This window comes from Phocoena sinus, chromosome 6 (assembly GCF_008692025.1).
Source record: "Phocoena sinus isolate mPhoSin1 chromosome 6, mPhoSin1.pri, whole genome shotgun sequence".
NCBI lineage: Eukaryota > Metazoa > Chordata > Mammalia > Artiodactyla > Phocoenidae > Phocoena > Phocoena sinus.
Window position 1 is genome coordinate 90,240,898 of NC_045768.1, and position 19,814 is coordinate 90,260,711.

Here is a 19,814-nt window from a genome sequence, read left to right on the forward strand (position 1 = left end):
ACCTTCAGCTCCACCCCATATAGCACTGGGGCTGGGAGTCTGTGCTCCACCTCTCCCAGCCCCCAGCTGCTTCAGGGAGGCATTGCCAGAGGAGGTGCTGGTGGCAGCAGATTGGAAGGGGCTCCCATCCACATCCACTGGGGAAGAAGTAGAAAGAGCTCTCCATCAGGCTTCTTTTAGTCCCCAGAGCCAGTCATACGGCTCTGCTCCCCTTTGAGGAAGCAGCCAGAGCACAGCAGCTTCCCCCTTTACACTCCCAATCCCCGGGGACTGAGCATCCCCTGGGGTGGCTTTCCTTCCAAGCTTCCTTCTGTCCATACCCAGAGTGTGCGCTGCAGTCTGGGTTTCAATGGGAGCAGAGCCCCCATTGTGCTCACTCAGCCCTGCCAGCAGCTGGCATCTAACCCCTGGTATTGAATGGATTTCCACCCAGTCTCAGCCTCAGCTCTCTCCTCAACTCTAAACTCCTTCCTCTTAGGGGGTCCGTCTTAATGGGCAGGCCGAGGAGTCAGGACCCTCCTTCAATTCTAGCTTGACCTCAGGCCCAACCACATCTATCCACTGCCCTCCAGAGCATCCACATCCCGGTGAGGCCCCAAATTCTGGGCTATGTTCTCCTCTTGGTCCTGGTGGTGCATGCCAGCCCTTGCTCACCGTGGATCCACTGCCTCTGTCTCACCCTGCTGCCCAAATGGATTCACTGAGCAGATTGGCACAGGCTTCCTGGAAAGCAGTTCACAGTTGGAGCAAGAATCTAAAAAATGTTTATACCCTTTAAGTCAGTAATTCCCTTTTGGGGAATTTGTACAAGTGAAGTGACCAGCTATGCAGATAGTGGTGCATAAAGATGTTCACTGAAGCGTTGTTTATTATAAGCATTAGGAATAACGTAAATTTTCAGCAATTGGAATATGGCTCAGTAAACTGTGTTATTCCTATGTAGTCAAATATGATGAAGCCATTTAAATGCACTTCATGGAGTTTTATAATGAGGCAGGAGATGATTTGAAGTGACAGTGCACAGGAGAAAAACCGGAAGGGAACACACCAAAGTGTTATCAGTGGATGCTTCTGCTTTTGTGCATTTTTCTTGCACTTTGGACAAGAGGCAACTCCACCTAATGTCTGGCCTGTGTCTTTGGGAAAGAGGGGCACACTGATCCAGCAAGGGTCTAGAGGCATGGATCCGATTCAAACCCTGGCACCACGCTTTGGCCATGACCTTTAATTCATTAATTAAGTTCTCTGAACCCCAGTTTCCTCAGTCACCAGGTGGCAGTGGCACCCAGTTCCCAGGGTTGTGAAAGAATTGCTAAAGGAATCCCCAGGCGTCCAGCAGCAGCCCAGTAGGACTGAAACATGATAGCCATCCTGGACTCTGCCTTGCCACCTGTCTCCTTGCTGGTGGGACCTGCCATGGAGAGAGGAATGGCCCCGATTCAAGAGAGCCATTCAATCCCCATTTCCACAGGGGGACATGGAGGTTTGAGGTCTTAGTGATTTGCTCAGGACCACAGAGCTAGCCAGTGGAGGGGCAAACATGTGGGCTCGTACAGAGAGAGCAGAGAGAAGGAGCATGGAGAGCCAGGTGCCACAGTGGCTTGGCAGGGATCCTCAGACCAGAGCCACGCCACTGTCCAGGGCAGGTTCTGACCGGTGGCCGAGTCAGGTTGTCCTGCCAGCTGGGGTAGCTGAGTACCCCAGGGGTTCCCAGGGGTCTCTCCCACCCAGAGTTTCCACTTTACGCTCAGTGGGCCCCATCAGCCCCCATCAGCTCCCAGGGGAGCCACACAATTTTCCATGTGATGCAGAAGAGGCATTTTCCTCTGGCTGGAGACTCAGCCTGCTCGACTTGGGGTTTTCCAGCAGACCCGGCTCGAATTGCAGTGCCTGCCCCTGGGGATGCCTGTTCATTCAGAATGAAGAGGTGCCCAGGTGACATAATACGTCATCAAACACCTGTCGAGCCTACTGGGGGCCAGGCCCAGTGCACACAGTGGAAAATGGCCACATCACGTGAGGAAGCACTGCCTGTCTTTCAGCTATGCTTCTTTCTGCGGTGGCTTCATGCACAGTCTGACCCTTCCTGGAGAAGGCACGCATGTCCACCAGCAGCGCCACGTCAAAATTCCCAGCTTTTCCCTCCATAGCCCCAGAGAAAGCCCAAGAACGGAATGTCTTTAGCTGACAGGTCACGTGGTCATCCCTGAACCACCCCTGTAGACAGGGCTGGGATGTTCTGATGTGCCAGACTGGGCACGTGTCTCCCATGGATCCAAGGACTGCATGTGGGAGGAGGGCCTGTTCCAAAATAAGGGGAAGCATCCCACCTACACCCTGGCATTGACCTTGGGGAAGCCGGCTTGGTTCCCCTTTGAAGAACTGCACCAACCTCCAGGGAGCCCCACGCATGCTTCCTGCCCTCGTGGCCTCAGTTTTCTCATCTGCTAAATGGCTCACTTCATCACGCCACGCAAGGGAGAATGCGAGGCTCCAAGACAACCTGGCACACAGTAGGTGCTCCTTAAACACTAATGCCGCCCTCCTGGGCTCAGTGCTCCGTACACACCTGCCAAAGAAGCAGGTCAGAGCCGCTGGGGCCATCAGGCTGCAACACGTTTTTCTAGGAGGTTTTATGTGAACTACACATCCAGGAATGAAGTCACTGATCAATAACCCACAGCAGTGACCCCTCAATTAACAAATACTTATCCATCTTAGAGACAGAATTGCCATTTTGCAAGATAATTGAGCACCAATGACCAGAAGCATACTCTGCTTTGAATAAGGACCTGAAATATGACTGGCATCCACAGGGCATCAGTGGGGTACTACAGGCAGCCTCAGGGCCTGGGGTGATCTCTGCATCATTATCACAGGGACAGCCAGGCAGGAGCTGAGCCCTAGAGCCCACAGGATAAGGATGTGGGGCATAATGTGCTGTGTTGGGGCTTGACATGTTTCTGGTCTGTGTCTCTGAGGATGTGAGTGGTGGTGGGGGGCGGGGGCAGGGTGCCTTGGTTCTGAAGCTGAGGGGCGGAGGCCAACGCAGACACCAGCAAGAGCAAAGTAGGTCTTTTAACAGGAGGAGAAACCGAGGCTCAGAGATGAAAAGGGCAAGAGCATACAGTGAGCAGGCTACAGAACCAGGGCTCCAGGTTCAAAAGAGGCTTCATCTCAGCTAGAGGGAGCTTTCCATGAACATTCGTCAGATGTGTGCGTGTGTCGGGGGGAACTTCCAGACACAAGAGCAACAGGGGACTGGGCAGGGAAGAGAGAGGGGGGATTTAAAAAGGAAAGGTAAAAAATAAAATTAAAAATAAAAAGGAAAGGTAGGGGATTTCCCTGGAGGCACAGTGGTTAAGACTCTGTGCTCCCGATGCAGGGGGCCCGGATTTGATCCCTGGTCAGGGAACTAGGTCCCACATGCATGCTGCAACTAAAAGTTCATATGCCACAACTAAGGAGGCCACATGCCACAACTAAGGAGCCCACCTGCCACAACTAAAACTCGGCATTACCAAATAAATAACTTTTTTTTTAAGAAAAGGAAAAGTAAAACTGACCAAATTTTAAAATATTAAGAAATAAGATCAAAAGGCAGGCATTTCCTTGAGGAAAAAGATTCACAGCAGATACAAAAGGTAAGGGGAGTTATCATTAATATGCAAAAACTCATATGAGTCAATATGGGTTCAGTATGAGTGGAAAAATCCAAATTCCCAAAAGAAAAGAGAGTGAAAGTCACGCTCAGACAAGCACAGAAAGTCATGGAATGTGTAGAACCACAGTTTCATCTCACCAGGAACTGTCATAAGGCAAGACAAACAGGCATCTTCACGTGGAGATTAGCAGTCCTGGTTTAATAATAAGGCCCGATGCAGACAGGCAAGCTGTGAGCAAGTCAGTTGGTCCAACCTTTCAGGAAAGCAGCTTGGAAAAGCCTCACACTTATTCTTACTTTGATTCACTTTTGGGATCTACCCTGAGGAAAGCAAAGATTTAGACCTAGAGTGGTTTACCTTAGAGTTACTATAAATGCCAAAAGATTGGAAATGACAAAATTCCAGGGGGAGGCCTGGGTGACCCTTCATTATCCTAGGCCAAAGGGTTTATGATCACTTGTTACTGCAGTGTGGACTGATACACTCCACACTGGATTCCTGGCACAAGAAAGCTTGGTGGATCCTGGAAGCTCAAGGAACAATTGTTAAAAGAGCAAATAAAGGAATGATCTCAGAGAAAATACACCAGATATCAGCAGTGGTTATTTCTATTTGGGTGAATTCCATTTTTTGCTTTTATGCCTTTCTGGCAGCCACAGCTGTACCGTGCACTCACCTGCTTGGCCAACCCTGAACCAGCTGCTGAGTCAGAAGTTTATGCATTTGTAATTGTGTCAGATTTTGTCAAATCGCTCTCAGGAGATGTCGTACCAATTTACACTCCCACCAGTGATGTAGACATGCACACAAAGCACGTTAATTGACTTTTGCATTAGGAGAAACGCCATATCCCAGCAAGGCTTTAATTTCCATGTCTCCCATCATGCGTGAGCTCAGCCTCTGCCCATGGGTCCAGACCAGTTTTCTTTTCTTTGAGCTGTCCTCAGAGGGGCTGACGTCTCCCTGCCCCGCCGACCCCCAGAACACCTTCGCTCAGCTTCTGAGTGGCTGGCTCCGTCTCTTCCGTCAGCCTTAGGGTCAGAAGTCACCTCCGCAGAGAGGTGAGGTCCCTGAGGGGCCCACAGCCTGAACTCATCCTGATCGAAGCATCTGCTTCTCCGTAACAGACACTCAGGTCCCAGCCCAGGGACCCTGCCCTTCTGGTGCTGGTACCTCCATCTTCCCAGCAGGCCCTGAGCCAGTTGGAGATGAATCTGTGCTAACTGACCATCTCATTCTTCTGAGCTCCCCACTGAGCAAGGCGTTTAGCCTCAAGACAGAGGCCTGTATGTAGCCATCAGGAGTGTGGCCCGGACTCAAGTCCAGCCCCTGGGCCACTGTAGGCCACACCACCCTGAGGGAGAGATGCCTAGGCTGGGTGCCCTGCAATAAGTTCACCTCTTGCACCTCAGTTTCCTATCTGCCAACCCCCAATGTCACCATAAATATGACAGAGCAGACATCTGCAGTGCTTCCAGTAGGCAGCCTAGGCCAGAACATAGGCAGATCGGTCACTGCAGCTCTAGGCAGCTAAGGACCATGCCCCTGAGCTCTCCATCCTCCCCCAGATTATGCTGGGGCAGGGTCAGCGTCTCCCCTCCCAGGGCCCACTGTCAGCCTGTGCCATGGTTGGGGTGAGGGGCTGCTGGATTGATCAATTAGTCCATGCCTGGTCCCTGCCAGCCAGACCCCCCACTCCGTGGTCCCCATGGCTGCCTGCAGCCCATGCCCGGCTCCGGTGGTAGAGGCCAGCATCCCCCACACCACATGGACCGATGACTGTGGGCAGTGCTGACTGGAGTCCAGGGTGTTCTCAGGGTGGCACCTGGAGAGGGGCTAGCATGGTCCAGGGGTGCACAGGGACCGGCCATTCACAAAGCACCAGCACCAGCATTCACTCACGGGGTCCCAAGGTAGCCTGGCCCAAAGGAGGTGATCTCCGCAAGGGCAGGGACATCCATCAAGTCACCTCAGCTGGGTCTCCATGAGGCTGCATCCTGCTCTCTTCAGAGTGACCCAACCCCCCCTCAGTCCCTCCCTCCCTGCAGCCCGGGCAAGCCAGGGCGTGAACACCTGCTTTGAGAGCAACAGCTTGGGACTCCATTCACAGCAGCATTTTAATCCCACCTTTTCCAACAAGAATACAGCATAGGACTCAGCATTCCGGGAGCCCAGCAGGTCTCTCACACTCCACCAGCTGCCTGTTTCCCTCCACATGGAAGTGCCGGCTTCTGTGTCCTCAGAGGCATTTTCTACACATGGACCCTTTCCCTCCTGGGTTTGCCCAAGTGGGGGTAGGCCAGGCACACTGCTGCCTCACTTTCCTCAAAATTCTGGTCATTGGTTTGTCTATTTATATTGTAAACACTTTCTATTGCAAAATGCAAAACAAACCCAGAAACGTGCATTAAACAGACTGAAGAATCACTACAAAGTACACACTCACGTGACACCTGTGGTGATGCCAGAACTCTGTCCTCCTGGGTCCTGACACCCCAGAGGTGGCCCCAACCCTGCTTTCACAGTAATCACAGCCTGGATGCTGTTTTGTTGTCTGTCATTTTGCTACCAAATGAACACCTGCAAACCTTGCATATGACTTTGCCAGGGCAAGGGCAGGGCAGGAGAGGCACTGGGTGAGCCTTTCCGACCTCAAAACCACAAGGGCCCAGGGAGCCTAGCTCGAGTCTGAACGCCCTGTCTGCAATGTCATGGAGCAGGGCGTCACGCCCAGAAGTCCTGCTGCTGCTTCCACTGAGAGCGTCCACAAGGCCTGTGGTCGGTGTGTAGGTGCCTGCAGCACGGAGGACCATGGCCCTATACTCCGTCACTCAGGTGACACTGATGGGCTGTTTGGGGAAGGTTGCTCAGAACATCCTAGTGAGGGTTCCCACACTTCCCTTGGGCCTGTGCCAGCAGGGGAGCTGCTCTCATGGTGGGCAGTCCTGGGGGGCCGTCCCACTCCCCCCAGCCCTCCCCGGGGAACCTAGCCCAGCCAATGGGTGAGTGGACCTTGCTGTATTCACGCTCATTGAAGACCATCACTTCCAGTTCACCTTCCTCTGTTGACGGCCACGTGGCGTTTTGTTGCACCATGTGCCATGTTTATCTTCCCAAGCCCTGTGCGGGCATTTTGGTGACTCTACCCTTTTGCTTCTTCAAAAACAGAATAACCTGTGGAAATGCAGCTCATGGGGTAAATACCTAGACGTGGAGTCAGCTAGCCCCAGCACCCCTATCCACACCAAGGTCCCATCCAGGTCCCCAAACTCAGCTGAAACTAACAAAGCCTGTTGGCCTTGGCTTTCACCAGCCCGCCCTGCTGAAACGGGAGGCCACACCTCAACTCTTCAGGGTCTGCACATGGTCCTCCCACTGGCAGTGTGGAGGCCAGAGCCAGCCCTGTGAACTCTCTCACAGATGGGGCCTCTCTCCCTCACTCCCACCTCGGGAATCACCTCACACCCACCTTTTCTAGTATTTAAGGCATTTTCTTTGAGATAAGTGCTTGCATCCCCATAAACATCTGCTACTTTTTCTCTTATGTCTTGACTGAAGCAGTGTGCTATCAGAGAAAGTTCTGAGAAGGGGACTTCACCTATAACCCCAACTCCCAACACGACAGCCACCATGCTGTGCTGTGTCCCCTCTAGACTATTCATGGGCACACGTGTTTCAAAGTGTTCATTCATTCCTTCAGCAAACACTCACTAGGTCTTTCCTAGTGGGTCCAGGACCCAGCCCAGAACAGTCTAGTCACTGATGAGATTCAAAGACCAATTCCCACCTGATCCAAGCAGTGTCTATGTTCATCGCCGACTCTGCAGGTTCCCTGTGGAGGGGGGCTGGGAGGTGAATGGTTTCCCTGGGAGCACCGAGCCTGCAGCCTTGCACCCTCATCTTCTTCCACAAGAATTTAACACAAATGGCGCGAGGCCCTGCAGCCACGGGTGGAGGCAGCCAGGAGGCGCAGCTGTCTTGAGCGGGTGGTGGCACCCTTCTCCAGCCTCGGTTTCCCCACTTGCAAGGTGAGGATGGGCAGATGAGTGAATGAATGTGGTAGTCTCTGCTCAAAGGATTAGAGGATGGAAAGAAGGGAAGGAGGGAGGGAGGGAGGGACACAGAGAAGGAGGGAAGGGAGAAGGTGGAAGGAAGGAGGGAGGGAAGGGAGGAAAGATGAATAGGCAAAAAGACAGGATCACGATCTGTTAAGGATAAACTAGGAAGTTGCCCCCGTATGGTCAGCTGTGAAACCCTGGACAGGTTCACTGACCTCTCTGAGCTCTCCTTGTTGACCTATAATAATAGAGGGGAAGATAGCTTATCCTGGATTCCCAGCACCTGGAGCTCCCAGACCCGGCACTGTTCTGGCATTTTTCTTGTCTGGGCACTTTAAGAAGCACATCGTGGTGCTCAGTGCCCAGTCATGGTCAGCTCGTGATATACACCCCACTGTGCTGGGCTCCTCGGGGTGGGGAGGTGCTGCTTCTATCTGACTTCACCTTAACCTCACTGCGGATCAGCAGTTCAGTCACAGGGCCAATTATAAAACAGTGTTTATTTGTTATTTAGTTGAATAAATTAATCTACTCTGAGGTACTGTGTGTACCTCTGGAGATATTTTTTGAATGCACGCATGTTGTGCATGACAGAGAAAATCAACATCATCTGGTCCAGCCCCCAGCTGATACAGGAAGCCCCTCCCCAGGACCTGAGGGGTGACAGCCAGCCCTGCTGGCATCTCTCCAGGATGGGAGCACACGGCCTTCAAGATGCCCAGACTTACTGCAGACCTGATGTTCCTGTGCTGTAACTGCCCTGGGACCGCCAAGTAGGGTCCCAGAAACAGTGAATATCCCCACCCCACCTACATAGCCAGGCCCCCAGCTGTGCTCATGTTTGCCACATTGCAGTTTGCCATCACATCCCCCCACCTAGCCCCAGAGAAAGAATCACAGTGTGAAATGAATGAGGACATGAATTTGACAGAAAGCTAGAAATATATGGAAACTGGGCAGAAATGTTTAAGAATGCCCTGGGTTGGGGGGCCAGAGTTGCAAGGACATGACCAACCCTCAGCCACCACATATCACACTGAGCAAGAAAGTCTTTTTTTAATTGAGACATCACTTATATACCATAAAAATCCCCTTTTAAAGTGTACAATTCAGTGGTTGTTAGCACATTCACGGACTTATGCAACCATCACCACTAATCCAGAATGTTCTCGTCACCCCCAAAGGATACCCCGCCCTCCCGACTGAAGCAGGGAGCACGATGGCCTTCAACTACAACCACCTACCTCTTCTGCTGAAGAGATGAAACAGAACTTAGAAACGATGTTTGCACTGAAGACCAGAAAAGGAGATACTACGAGACTGAAGACAGAGGTAAGCTAAGAAACATCCACAGCGGTGACCAGCCCAAGTTCTTTGAAAAGTATCTCAGAGACGTCAACTGTTCTTTCAAGATTCAAGATGGATAAGAAGCAATTGACTGGCTTCTTGGTTTAGCTGTTAGTCTTGAATATGGCGATAATGCTGAAAAATACAAGGATTGGGTACCTGATAATGCAAAAAAATGCTGACAATGCAACTAAAAATGCAGAGCCCGTGATCAATTTGGATGTAAATAATCCTAATTTTAGGGCTGGTGTCATGGTCCAGGCTAACTTTCAGAGTCAGCTCATGGTGGTTACCTGGCAGTGCTTCAGGCAATTCGCATTTTGGTCCAGGAGCCCTGACACAGGATGTAGCTGCTAGCACAAACCCAGCAGAAGAGGGCTTGCCTGTTGGTTTAGACAAGTATATTCTTGGTTTTGACACAAGAGACGTGGTCCTTAATGAAGCTGGTCAAATTCTGCACTTGCTGCATATAGAAGAGCTCAGAGAGCTGCAGACAAAAATTCATGCAGCCAGAGTGGCTGTTCAGGTGATTACTGCTGATCCAAAGACAGACCACTGACTGGAGAAAGTTGGAAGATGAACATTTTAGAATTTTAGCTTCCCCTTTACCTAGTATTCTCTGGCATATATTTGGAAATCAAATACCACATTTTCAATGGAAGAATCCCAGAAATCTGACTATGTTCTAGAGAGCTACCATCATTGCCTTTTCTTTAATAAAGTTTAGGAAAGTGGAAAACAAAAAATAGATCCTGTACCCATCAGGCAATCGCTCACCACTCAAGGTCCCCCAGACCTTGACAAACACGAATCTACTTTCTGTCTCTGGATCTGCCTATTCAGGACATTTTATATAAATAGAATCATACCATACATGACCTTTTGTGCCTGGCTTCCCGCACTCAGCATGTTTTCCAGATTCATCCACATTGTAGCATGTACTGGCACTTCACCCCTTTTATGGCTGATTAATATTCCATTGTTTGGATACACCACATTTTGTTTAATCCATCATCCAATGGTGTATGTTTGGGTTGTTTCTGTTTTTTGGCTATTATGAACATTCGTGTACACATTTTTGTATATATCTAAGTGGAGTTGCTGGGTCGTAAGGTAATTCTGTGTTAACTGTTTGAGGAACCACCAAACTGTTCTCCACAGTGGCTGCACCATTTTACTTTCCCACCAGCAGTGTATGAGGGCTCCAATTTCCCCACATCCTTACCAACACTTATTTTCCATTTTTTCTATTCTAACCATCCCAATGGGTGTGAGGTGGTATCTCACTGTGGTTTTGATTAACATTTGTGATGTTGAGCATACTTTTATGTGCTTACTGACCATTTGCATATCTTCTTGGGTGAAATGTCTATTCAAGTCCTTTGCCCATTTTTGAATCGGGTTGTTTGTCTTTTTGTGGTTGAGTTTTAGGAGGTCTCTGCATATTCTGGACACTAGACCCTTGTCAGATCTGTGAATTGCCAATATTTTCTCCCATTCTGTGGGTGATCTTTTCACTCCCTTAATAGTGTCCTTTGATTCCAAAAGTGTTTAATTTTGATGAAGTGTATCTGTTTTTCCCTTGGTTGCCTGTGCCCAACAAAACCTTTTTTTTTTTTTTTTTGCGGTACGTGGGCCTCTCACTGTTGCGGCCTCTTCCATTGTGGAGCACAGGCTCCGGACGCGCAGGCTCAGCGGCCATGGCTCACGGACCCAGCCGCTCCGCGGCATGTGGGATCCTCCCGGACCGGGGCACGAAGCCGCGTCCCCTGCATCGGCAGGCGGACTCCCAACCAATGCGCCACCAGGGAAGCCCCCAACAAAACCCCCCAACAAAACCTTTGACAAAATTCTCCACACTCCTCAGACAAAGTCCTGTGCCCTCTCCCTGCTCAGTCTCCTGGACAGCAGGTCCGTTCTCAGACCCTGGTGCGCTGCGCCCCCTGGTGGCGCCTAGCCATTCAGGACACGTGGGCGATCCAGGCAGCAAGGCACAATCAGGCTCTGAGGGCATCAACGTTAGATGTGACAAAGCAACATCTGTGCTCAAGGCTACTTTCTTCCTCTGGACAGAGAGAAAGAGGAAAACATTGCCGCTTCCCAGTCCCAGACACAGCTGACCACTGGCCATCTCTCTTTGTATCCTGCCCACTATACTGTGAGGTGAAGATTCCAGTCCCCACTCTACAGAGGAGGAAGCTGAGATTTGGGGAAGTGCAGTAAGTGCCCAAGGTCCAGAGTTACTGATGGAGCTTCAGGGACGAGCTGACTCTTTCATTTATTCTTTCAACAAACATTTGTGAGGATGTATCCCCACAAAGACCCCAGCTGAGCCCTGACCAACTCAGTCAGGGACAGACTTAACAGGATTGATGCCATTGGGAACTTCAGGCCAGGACCCCAAGGATCCTGGCCCGGGGTCTGGGGTCAGCGTTTGGTGGGGAGCGTGGAAGAAGGGATGTCATTGTTCCGGGGCTGGCAGCCCAGAGCTGAATGCTGACTGAAGAAAGCCTGGGAGGGAGATGTCAGAGGCCTCATTTGTCCTGCTCCTGCTGTGAGTGGAACCCATTGCCCATGGAGCTCCCGAGTCCCCCAAGAGCCAGCCAGGTGGGCCCCATCACCCGACAGAAAAGTCAAGAAAAAGTGCAAAGTGCAGGATGGTGAGAACGCAGCCCTGCCCTCACCTGTGTGTATGGACAAAGAACCTTGGTCTGTGTCTGCTTCACTCCTTCCCAACAAGAGATTCCAGAAGGAAACCCAAGACCCAAAGGCAGTGGTTTCCTGGGTGTGGGTACACTGAGCAGGTGGAGGCAGGCATGAGGGGAGGCCTTCTTAAAGTGTCTGAGTCACCTGAATATGACTTTTCAAAAAATAAATAAAAAAGAATGATCAAAGTGTCCTAGAATTGATTGAGGTGGTGGATACACAATTCTGAATATACTAAAACCACTTTAAGTGGATAAAATGTATGGGGTGTGGATTCTTTCTCAAGCAAGCTGTTAAAAAAGGGGAAATTTTCTGTGGTCCTGAATGTTCTCCGTGAAATGGTGGGAAGGACAGCACGAGTAGTGGGCTTCCACTGGCACAGACAGGCTGGGACACCTCCACGCATAGATGTATTTGCAGGCTCAGGACCACCAAGGGGTGGCTGAAACACAGATTCCTGGCTCTCTCCCAGACCATCCAACTCAGCAAATCTGGAACAGGGGCCTAAGAATCTGCATTTCTGAAGTTTCCTGATGATGCTGGGCCGATCCTGGGACCCACTTTGAGAATTGTTGGCCCAGACAACCTCTGGTAACACTGGTTACTTCTGGGGGCAGGTGTGAGAGGGAGAGGTTTCACCACACACCGTTTTGAATCTCATACTGCGGGATCAGGCTACTTAGCAAAAAGTACATAAATAAGATTTAAACTTAAACAATGGTTAGAACTTATCAGAATTAGGTGTGTGTTGGGCTTCTCTAGTGGTGCAGTGGTTGAATCCACCTGCCAGTGCTGGGGACACAGGTTTCAGCCCTGGTCCAGGAAGATCCCACATGTCGCGGAGCAACTAAGCCCATGCGCCACAACTACTGAGCCTGCGCTCTAGGGCCCGTGAGCCACAACTACTGAGCCTGCGTGCCACAACTGTGAAGCCCCCGCGCCTTGAGCCCGTACTCCGAAACAAAGAGAAGCCACCGCAATGAGAAGCCCGCGCACCGTAACGAAGAGTAGCCCCCACTTGCCACAACTAGAGAAAGCCAGCGGGCAGTAACAAAAACCCAACACAGCCAAAAATAAAATAAATAAATGTATCAAAAAAAAACCCATTCTAACTTAAAAAAAAAAAAGAATTAGGTGTGTATAGCAGAGATGGCTAAGTGCACTCCACTATCCTTTCTCTTCCTCTATCATAGAAACTTTAGTTGGGAACATGGATGGATACCTGGAAAAGAAAGTACATCTCCCTGATTCCCTTCCATCTAGGTATAGCCACGTGGCTAAGTTCTGACCATAGATGTGAGTGGAAGTATCCAGAAACTTCTAAGAAGTGTCTTAGAGAGTTCCCTCGCGGTCTAGTGGTTAGGCCTCAGCACTTTCACTGCCGTGGCCCTGGGTTCAGTCCCTGGTCAGGGAACTAAGATCCCGCAAGACGCACAGTGTGGCCAAAAAAAAAAAAGGAAGTGTTTTAGAGCGTAGGATGTACACTTCTTTCTCTTTTCCTCCTTCCTGCTGGATAGATGCAAGCATGATGGCTGGAATTCAAGCAGCTATTTCGGCCACAAGGTGGAGACTACGTATTGAGAACAGAACAGGAAGTTAGGAGGAAACTGGGTTTCTCACAGCATGGAACTGCCACACCAGGCTCATCCTGCTTGCCTTGGGACATCCTCTACATGATAAGAAAGAACATCTTTCTTGCTTAAGCAACTGGTATGTTGGGGTTTGTGTTACTCATAGTCACACTTGCCCCGAGCATATAAAGTAACTGGCACAGCATCTGGCCCATCACAAACATCCCAGCTGAGGATCCTACCCAGTCACACATGTATGACGGGAGTGGAGGAGGAATGAACCCAGGCCTGTAAGCCTGGGAGGGAAGCTGACACAAAGAAGACCACGAAATTCCACTGCCCCACCCCAGCCCTGGCCCAGCTATTGGTCATTGGTCCTTGGTCTCTGAAGGCCAACACCTAACAAAATGACATGTGTTAAGCCACATGTTTTTCTGACTGTACGTTTTGCCAATTCAATTAGATTTTCCTCTTGTTGATATTGGAGTGAGTCTTCATTTCCTGACCATCTGCTGTTTGGGTGGCAGGAAAGTCCTCTGAGTGCTAGAGGAGAAGCCCAGATTGAACGTGCTCCACGGACGCCCCAGGAGCAGAGGGACTGATGGCGGTGTTCCCGGGGAGGTCCCGACAGCCGCACCACACACAGGGAAGCTCAGGCGCTGCAGTCGCCGGTCCGAGCCTGCGTGGAGTTCTTCCCACTCCAGACGCTCGTAATATTATTCAGTTTAAAAAGGAAGGAAATTCTGATACATGATGCAGCATGGTTGAACCTTGAGGACATTATGCTAAGTGAAATAAGCCAGTCATAAAAAGGACAGATACTGTATGATTCCATGTATATGAAGCATCTACAGTCATCAAATTATAAAAACAAAAAGTAGAATGTGGGGTGCCAGGGGCTGGGGGAAAGGGAATGGAGAGTTAGTGTTTAATGGGGACAGTTTCTGTTTGGAATGATGAAAAAGGTCTAGAGATCTTTTGTACAGCAATGTGAATACACTTAACACTACTGAACTGCACACTTAAAAATGATTAAGTGGTAAAAAAAAAGATTACCTACCTGTATCTATATTGATAGATCTCTTGTATCTCATTGGTCACAGACCTTCTTGGAGAGTATCTCTGTGACTGTGTCAATCTGTGTCCAGTCAGAGGGTAGGGACCACACAGTGACCTGAACAGGATGTCTAATAGGCCCAGTTAGTAAGCACTGATGAGACATAAAAGAAAGCTCCAGGGAACCCAGGGCTGAGGGACGGCACTGGCAGAGGCCAGCTTGGAAGGAGCTAGGCCTCAATGGAGAAGGCATGCCCGAGCCCACTAGATGTCAGGGAAATCTGCTGGTTTGTGTGGGCCAGGCTGGTGTGCAGCCACCATGGTGCAGGTGCTGTGCCTGGTGGCCAGGTACATAGCAAGCTCAGGGCATCAGGATGCAGGTGGGGGCTGAGAGGGGGAAAGCTGAATCTAGAGGCCTTGGAAAGGTAATCACCAGGGTGGGGCTACAAGGTCACAAGGGAATGTCATTTGGGGTGCATGGCTGGGCACCAAATGTGCTGACCCCCACACCTCAGACCCCCAGGCATCAGAGCCTCCTCTCCCTTCCACGCCTCCAGTGTCCTGAACTGGGGGAGCCTGACATTTTGCTCACCAGGAAGGAGAAATGTCCAAGGGTATTTGGAGCTCAGAGGCGATGAACTGGTACACTGACCTCGGGAGAATAAGAGGCCTCCAGTACGGGATGCCAAAAGAAATAATTGGTAAAGGAATATAAAATTATTATTTTATCTGAATTTATCTGAATAAAATCTGATAAATTGGACTACATAAAATTGAAAACTTCTGCTTATCGAGGAATGGGCTGCTGATACACAAACAGCACTGGTGAATCTCAGAAATATTTTGTGAGTGAAAGAAGCCGGACATATAATAAATGAATCCATTTATTTGTGGTTCCAGAACAGGCAAAGTGAATTAGAACAGTGGTGGCCTCTGTAGTGCGGGGGAGAGGGCTTGACTGCACAGGGGCCAGAGGAAACTTTCTCGGGGACAGCAATGTTCTAAGACTTGATATCCGTGATGGACCATCTAAACAGTTCTCAAAACACGTCAGTCTGGACCTCCAAGATGAGGGCTTTCTTGGTGTATGTGAGTTATAATTCACTGCTAACATCTAAAGCATATCTCACCCTGTCTAGCCCTGGCTGGGGAAGTAGCTCCAACACGGGCTCTCCCTGCAAAGTTCAGAGAAGACCGCACAGCCAGAGGGCAGAGGCCAGCCTTTAGACGAGTGCATCCCTCGGGTTCCCTCTGCCCTCCCCAGCCCACACCCTGGTGACTAACTTCTGCATCCAGGAGCTACCTGCACACCTCTGGCCACCCCAGCTGACACAGGGCGTTCCCTAAGGAGTGTGTGATGGACAGTGCACTCAGTGGGTGGTGGGCTGGGAGCAGAGGCCACATTTGGTGGGGGGGTGGGGGGGTTCCTCGGTATCACTGGGGGGCTATGGGCATCATGGAGGCCTTGGACATCATAAAGGTCATGAACATCACAGGGGCCATGAGCATCACTGGGGACATGTACATCACAGGGGGTCATGGGCATAATGGGGACCATGGGGCCTGTGGGGGTCATGGACATCATAGGAGCCATAGGCATTTGGGACCACGGGCATCATGTGGGCCATAGATATTATGGGAGATATGGGCACCAAGGGGACCAAGGACATCATGAGGTGTCATGGACATAATGGGAGGACATGGGCATCACAGGGACTGTGGGCATCATGGAGGAAATGGATATCATAGGGGGATATGAGCATCATGGGGGCCATCAGCCTCTGGGGCCAGTGAGGTGGGAGATGTCCCCAGCCTTAGGCTGGGCTCTCACTTTGGCCTGAGTGGGTGGTGCCCAGGAGCCCAGGGTTATCCCCGCCCCATCCCTGGGGATGCAGAACCAGGACCCTGGCACTCTCTGAAGCATCCCTGATCCTACCTGGCCTGCGCCCTCTCCTGCATCCACTCCTGGGGAAGCATAGGAAATGCTGGGAAGCTGTCATCTGAGAGGGGACAGTGAAGCCAATAGATGTGCCTTTGACTAGGGATCAAAAAGACCAGCAACACTTTTTAAGTTGTTTCTTTTAACGCTTTTGTCTGGTTATAAAATAATGTAGGAAGTATACACACAGAACTGTAACTGACAGAGGCAAGCCCTCTAAAAACAAAAGGCATTTTTTTAATGCCATTTTTGTTATGGATGAAGAAAGAAGCCAGCGGGCTTACAAGGTGTCACATGCCCACTGGAGAAATCTTGGTAAGTCAGCAAAGGTGATTAGGAGGAAGACCTCATCCTACCACCCAGGGAAAACCATGGTTAACATTTCAGTGGGTTTTTTCTAAGCAAGTGTGTTTGTATCATTGAAATCACTTAATTTTGCGACCTCTCCCCATAACAGTATAGTGTCAGCCATAACAAGCTGCCCTGTAAGCATCTCTTGCAATGGTTACATGATATTCTATCACGGAGGGGCCACAGATTATCCTTTCCCTGGCAAACATTTAAGTTGCCTACAATTTTTCATTACTTCACATAATGCTATTGGTGAATTATTCATACTGCTTTTATCCTATTAAACAATATCTCTTTAGAATAGGTTCCCAGCAGCAAAGTTATTTGGGTCAGAGGATATAAATATTCTGAAGGCCCTTGATATACATTGCCAAATTGTTGTGTGGAAGAGTCAGTCACTGGGTTTGCAGATGCTTCTCGTGTAGCAACTGTGGAAATTTGTGTACATTCAGGGTTTGTTGTTCATCGTGAATCATGGTTTCAACATATAGGTCTTTAGCTCTGAGGCTATTTTTTAAAATATGTGGTAGCCATTTATATTTCTTTTGATTCACTGGCAGAGACAATGCTCAGAGTTTGTCCAATTATTTTCTTGGCCCCATACATCTGGGTGTGATCACATGACTAATTCTCATGTGTGAGAGGAAGTGACCTGCTACTAGATTGAAACATGCTGGGTCCCTGGACACCACTTGGTTGAAAAGCAGGAGAGCTCCCTTACCCACATCAGGTGTGTGAGAGTAAGAAATAAACCACTCTGTATTAGCCACTAAGATGCTGGGGTTTATCTGATACCACAGCAGAGTTTGGCCTCTCAACCAAAATACTCACACTATTAGTTATCTATCACTTTGAAACAAATAAGTGGCTTTAAAAAATAATCATTTAGTGTCTCTAATAGTTTCTGTGGGTCAAAAATTCAGAAGTGTCTCTGCACTGTGGCTCTGGCTCAGGGCCTCTTATGAGGCTGCAGTCAGATGTCAACTGGGGCTATAGTCTCACCTGAAGATTTGAGTGGAGCTGGGGATGCACTTCCAAGGTGATTCACTCCCTCATGGCCAGCTGGTACCGGTGGCCATTGCTTGGAGGCTTCAGCTCCTCCCCACACTGGGCTCTCCTCAGTGCTGCTTGAGCATCCTCACAGTATGGCAGCTGGCTCCCACAGAGAGAGTGATCCAGGAGAGAAAGGCAGAAGCCACAGTGCCCTCTATGACCAAGCCACAGAAGTCACACACCATCACCTCTGCTGTAATTTATTGGCCACATACACTAGCTCTGATTTACTGTAAGAAGAGACTACAGAAGGGTGTGAAAATGAAAGCAAAGATTATTGTGGCCATCTTTTTTTTTTTTTTTTAATTTTTGGCTGCATTGGGTCTTCATTTTTGCACGCTGGCTTTCTCTAGTTGCAGGGAGAGGGGGCTACTCTTCATTGCAGTGCACAGGCTTCTTTCTCATTGTGGGGGCTTCTCTTATTGTGGAGCACGGGCTCTAGGAGCACGGGCTTCAGTAGTTGTGGCTCATAAGCTCTAGAGTGCGGGCTCAGTAGTTGTGGCACACGGGCTGAGCTGCTCTGCAGCATGTGGGATCTTCCTGGACCAGGGCTCGAACACATGTCCCCTGCATTGGCAGGCGGATTCTTAACCACTGTGCTACGAGAGAAGTCCCTTGTGCCCATCTTGAGGCCAGCTATCTCACTCCCTAAATCTGCTTTAGAAAGTTATTCTTTAAAAAAGTCATGCGTATGTGCAAAGGTTTAGGTACCAGGAGAGGATGATTATTGCAGTATTGCTTTTAGAAGCAGAAGAAAAAGGTGGGGGGACATAAATTCCATAAAGTTGAATAAGGCATAAGATGACATTAAAATAGAATTGTATGCAGTCATATGTTGCAGAAGAATTTTTATGACATGGAAAGTTGTGTTTGTAACATAATTAAGCAACAAAATAACATAAGTAGAATGATTCTGTTGTGTAAAGAACATGTCTTTATAAAAAAAGCATAGAAAAGGTATGAAAGGCTATAGGTCTGGGGTAATTTGGATTATAAATGGGCATGTATCCACACACCTCCCCTTCAAATGTGAGTGGAGGACACTTTCCCACCATGTTGATCTTGGGCTTGGCCAAATGGCTTGCTCTGGCAGCAGCATCAGTAGCCGATTCCAATCCTAAACCTTCAGAGGACTTGCATGCTCTTCTTGCCAATCTGGGAGCTCCGGACTCCCAACAGGAGAGGAGCATGTCCCAGGAGAATGGGAGACATGTGGAGCACACCTGGACCACACCTGAAGCTGAGGCTGAGCCCCATCCAACCCACAGGTGCAAGAGCAAGACGTACACCCTCACCCTCCTACACCTCCTAATATTCCCGATGGCTGTGACTGATGATACAACATCAAACTAGGAGAAGCTGTTATTCCTGCATGATAGAATCATTCTCCTTTTTTTCTCTTACCTTCATTTTCTAAATTTTCTGAAATGAACACATTATATTATTATATTAACTAATTATATATTTTATTCAATATATTCATTATATAATACATTACATTTTATTATTTAATTATATTATTTATATAAATTTTTATTGTTTATTTAAATGTTTTTATTATTTTATATAAAGAATGTGTGCATGTGTGTGTATGTGTAAAACAAGGTTTGGGGAAGTTTAAAAAGAAAACCTTACCCTAAAGGCCACCCTGTCTCTCTGTTCCCTGCCTCCTGCAAATGCACGGTAACCAGTGATAATCACAAGGCACATTTTGATATCCTGTCTTTTCTCTGAAGTTACATTGTAAACGCTCTTTTTGTTACTATATGTCCTTCATGAGTAACATTTACAGTGATGACAGAATATCCCACCAAGTGAATATAACAGCATTCTCATGTGTTTTACCTGCTGGAAATTTAGGTTACAGGCATAACTTGTTTTTACAGTGCTTTGCTTTATTGCACTTTGTAGATACTGCATTTTTCACAAATTGAAGGTTTGTGGCAACCCTGCATCAGATGATAGTTAGCATTTTTTAGCAATAAAGTATTTTAAAATTAAGGTATGCACATTGTTTTTTTAGACATAATGCTATTGCACACTTAATAGACTACAGTATAGTATAAAC

At 48.9% G+C, this 19,814-nt stretch overlaps 1 pseudogene; it reads left to right on the plus strand.

Moving 5' to 3' along the window:
• The first annotated feature begins 6,376 nt into the window (after window positions 1-6,376).
• LOC116755037 lies at window positions 6,377-9,650 on the plus strand (annotated as a pseudogene).
• The last annotated feature ends 10,164 nt before the right edge of the window (window positions 9,651-19,814 follow it).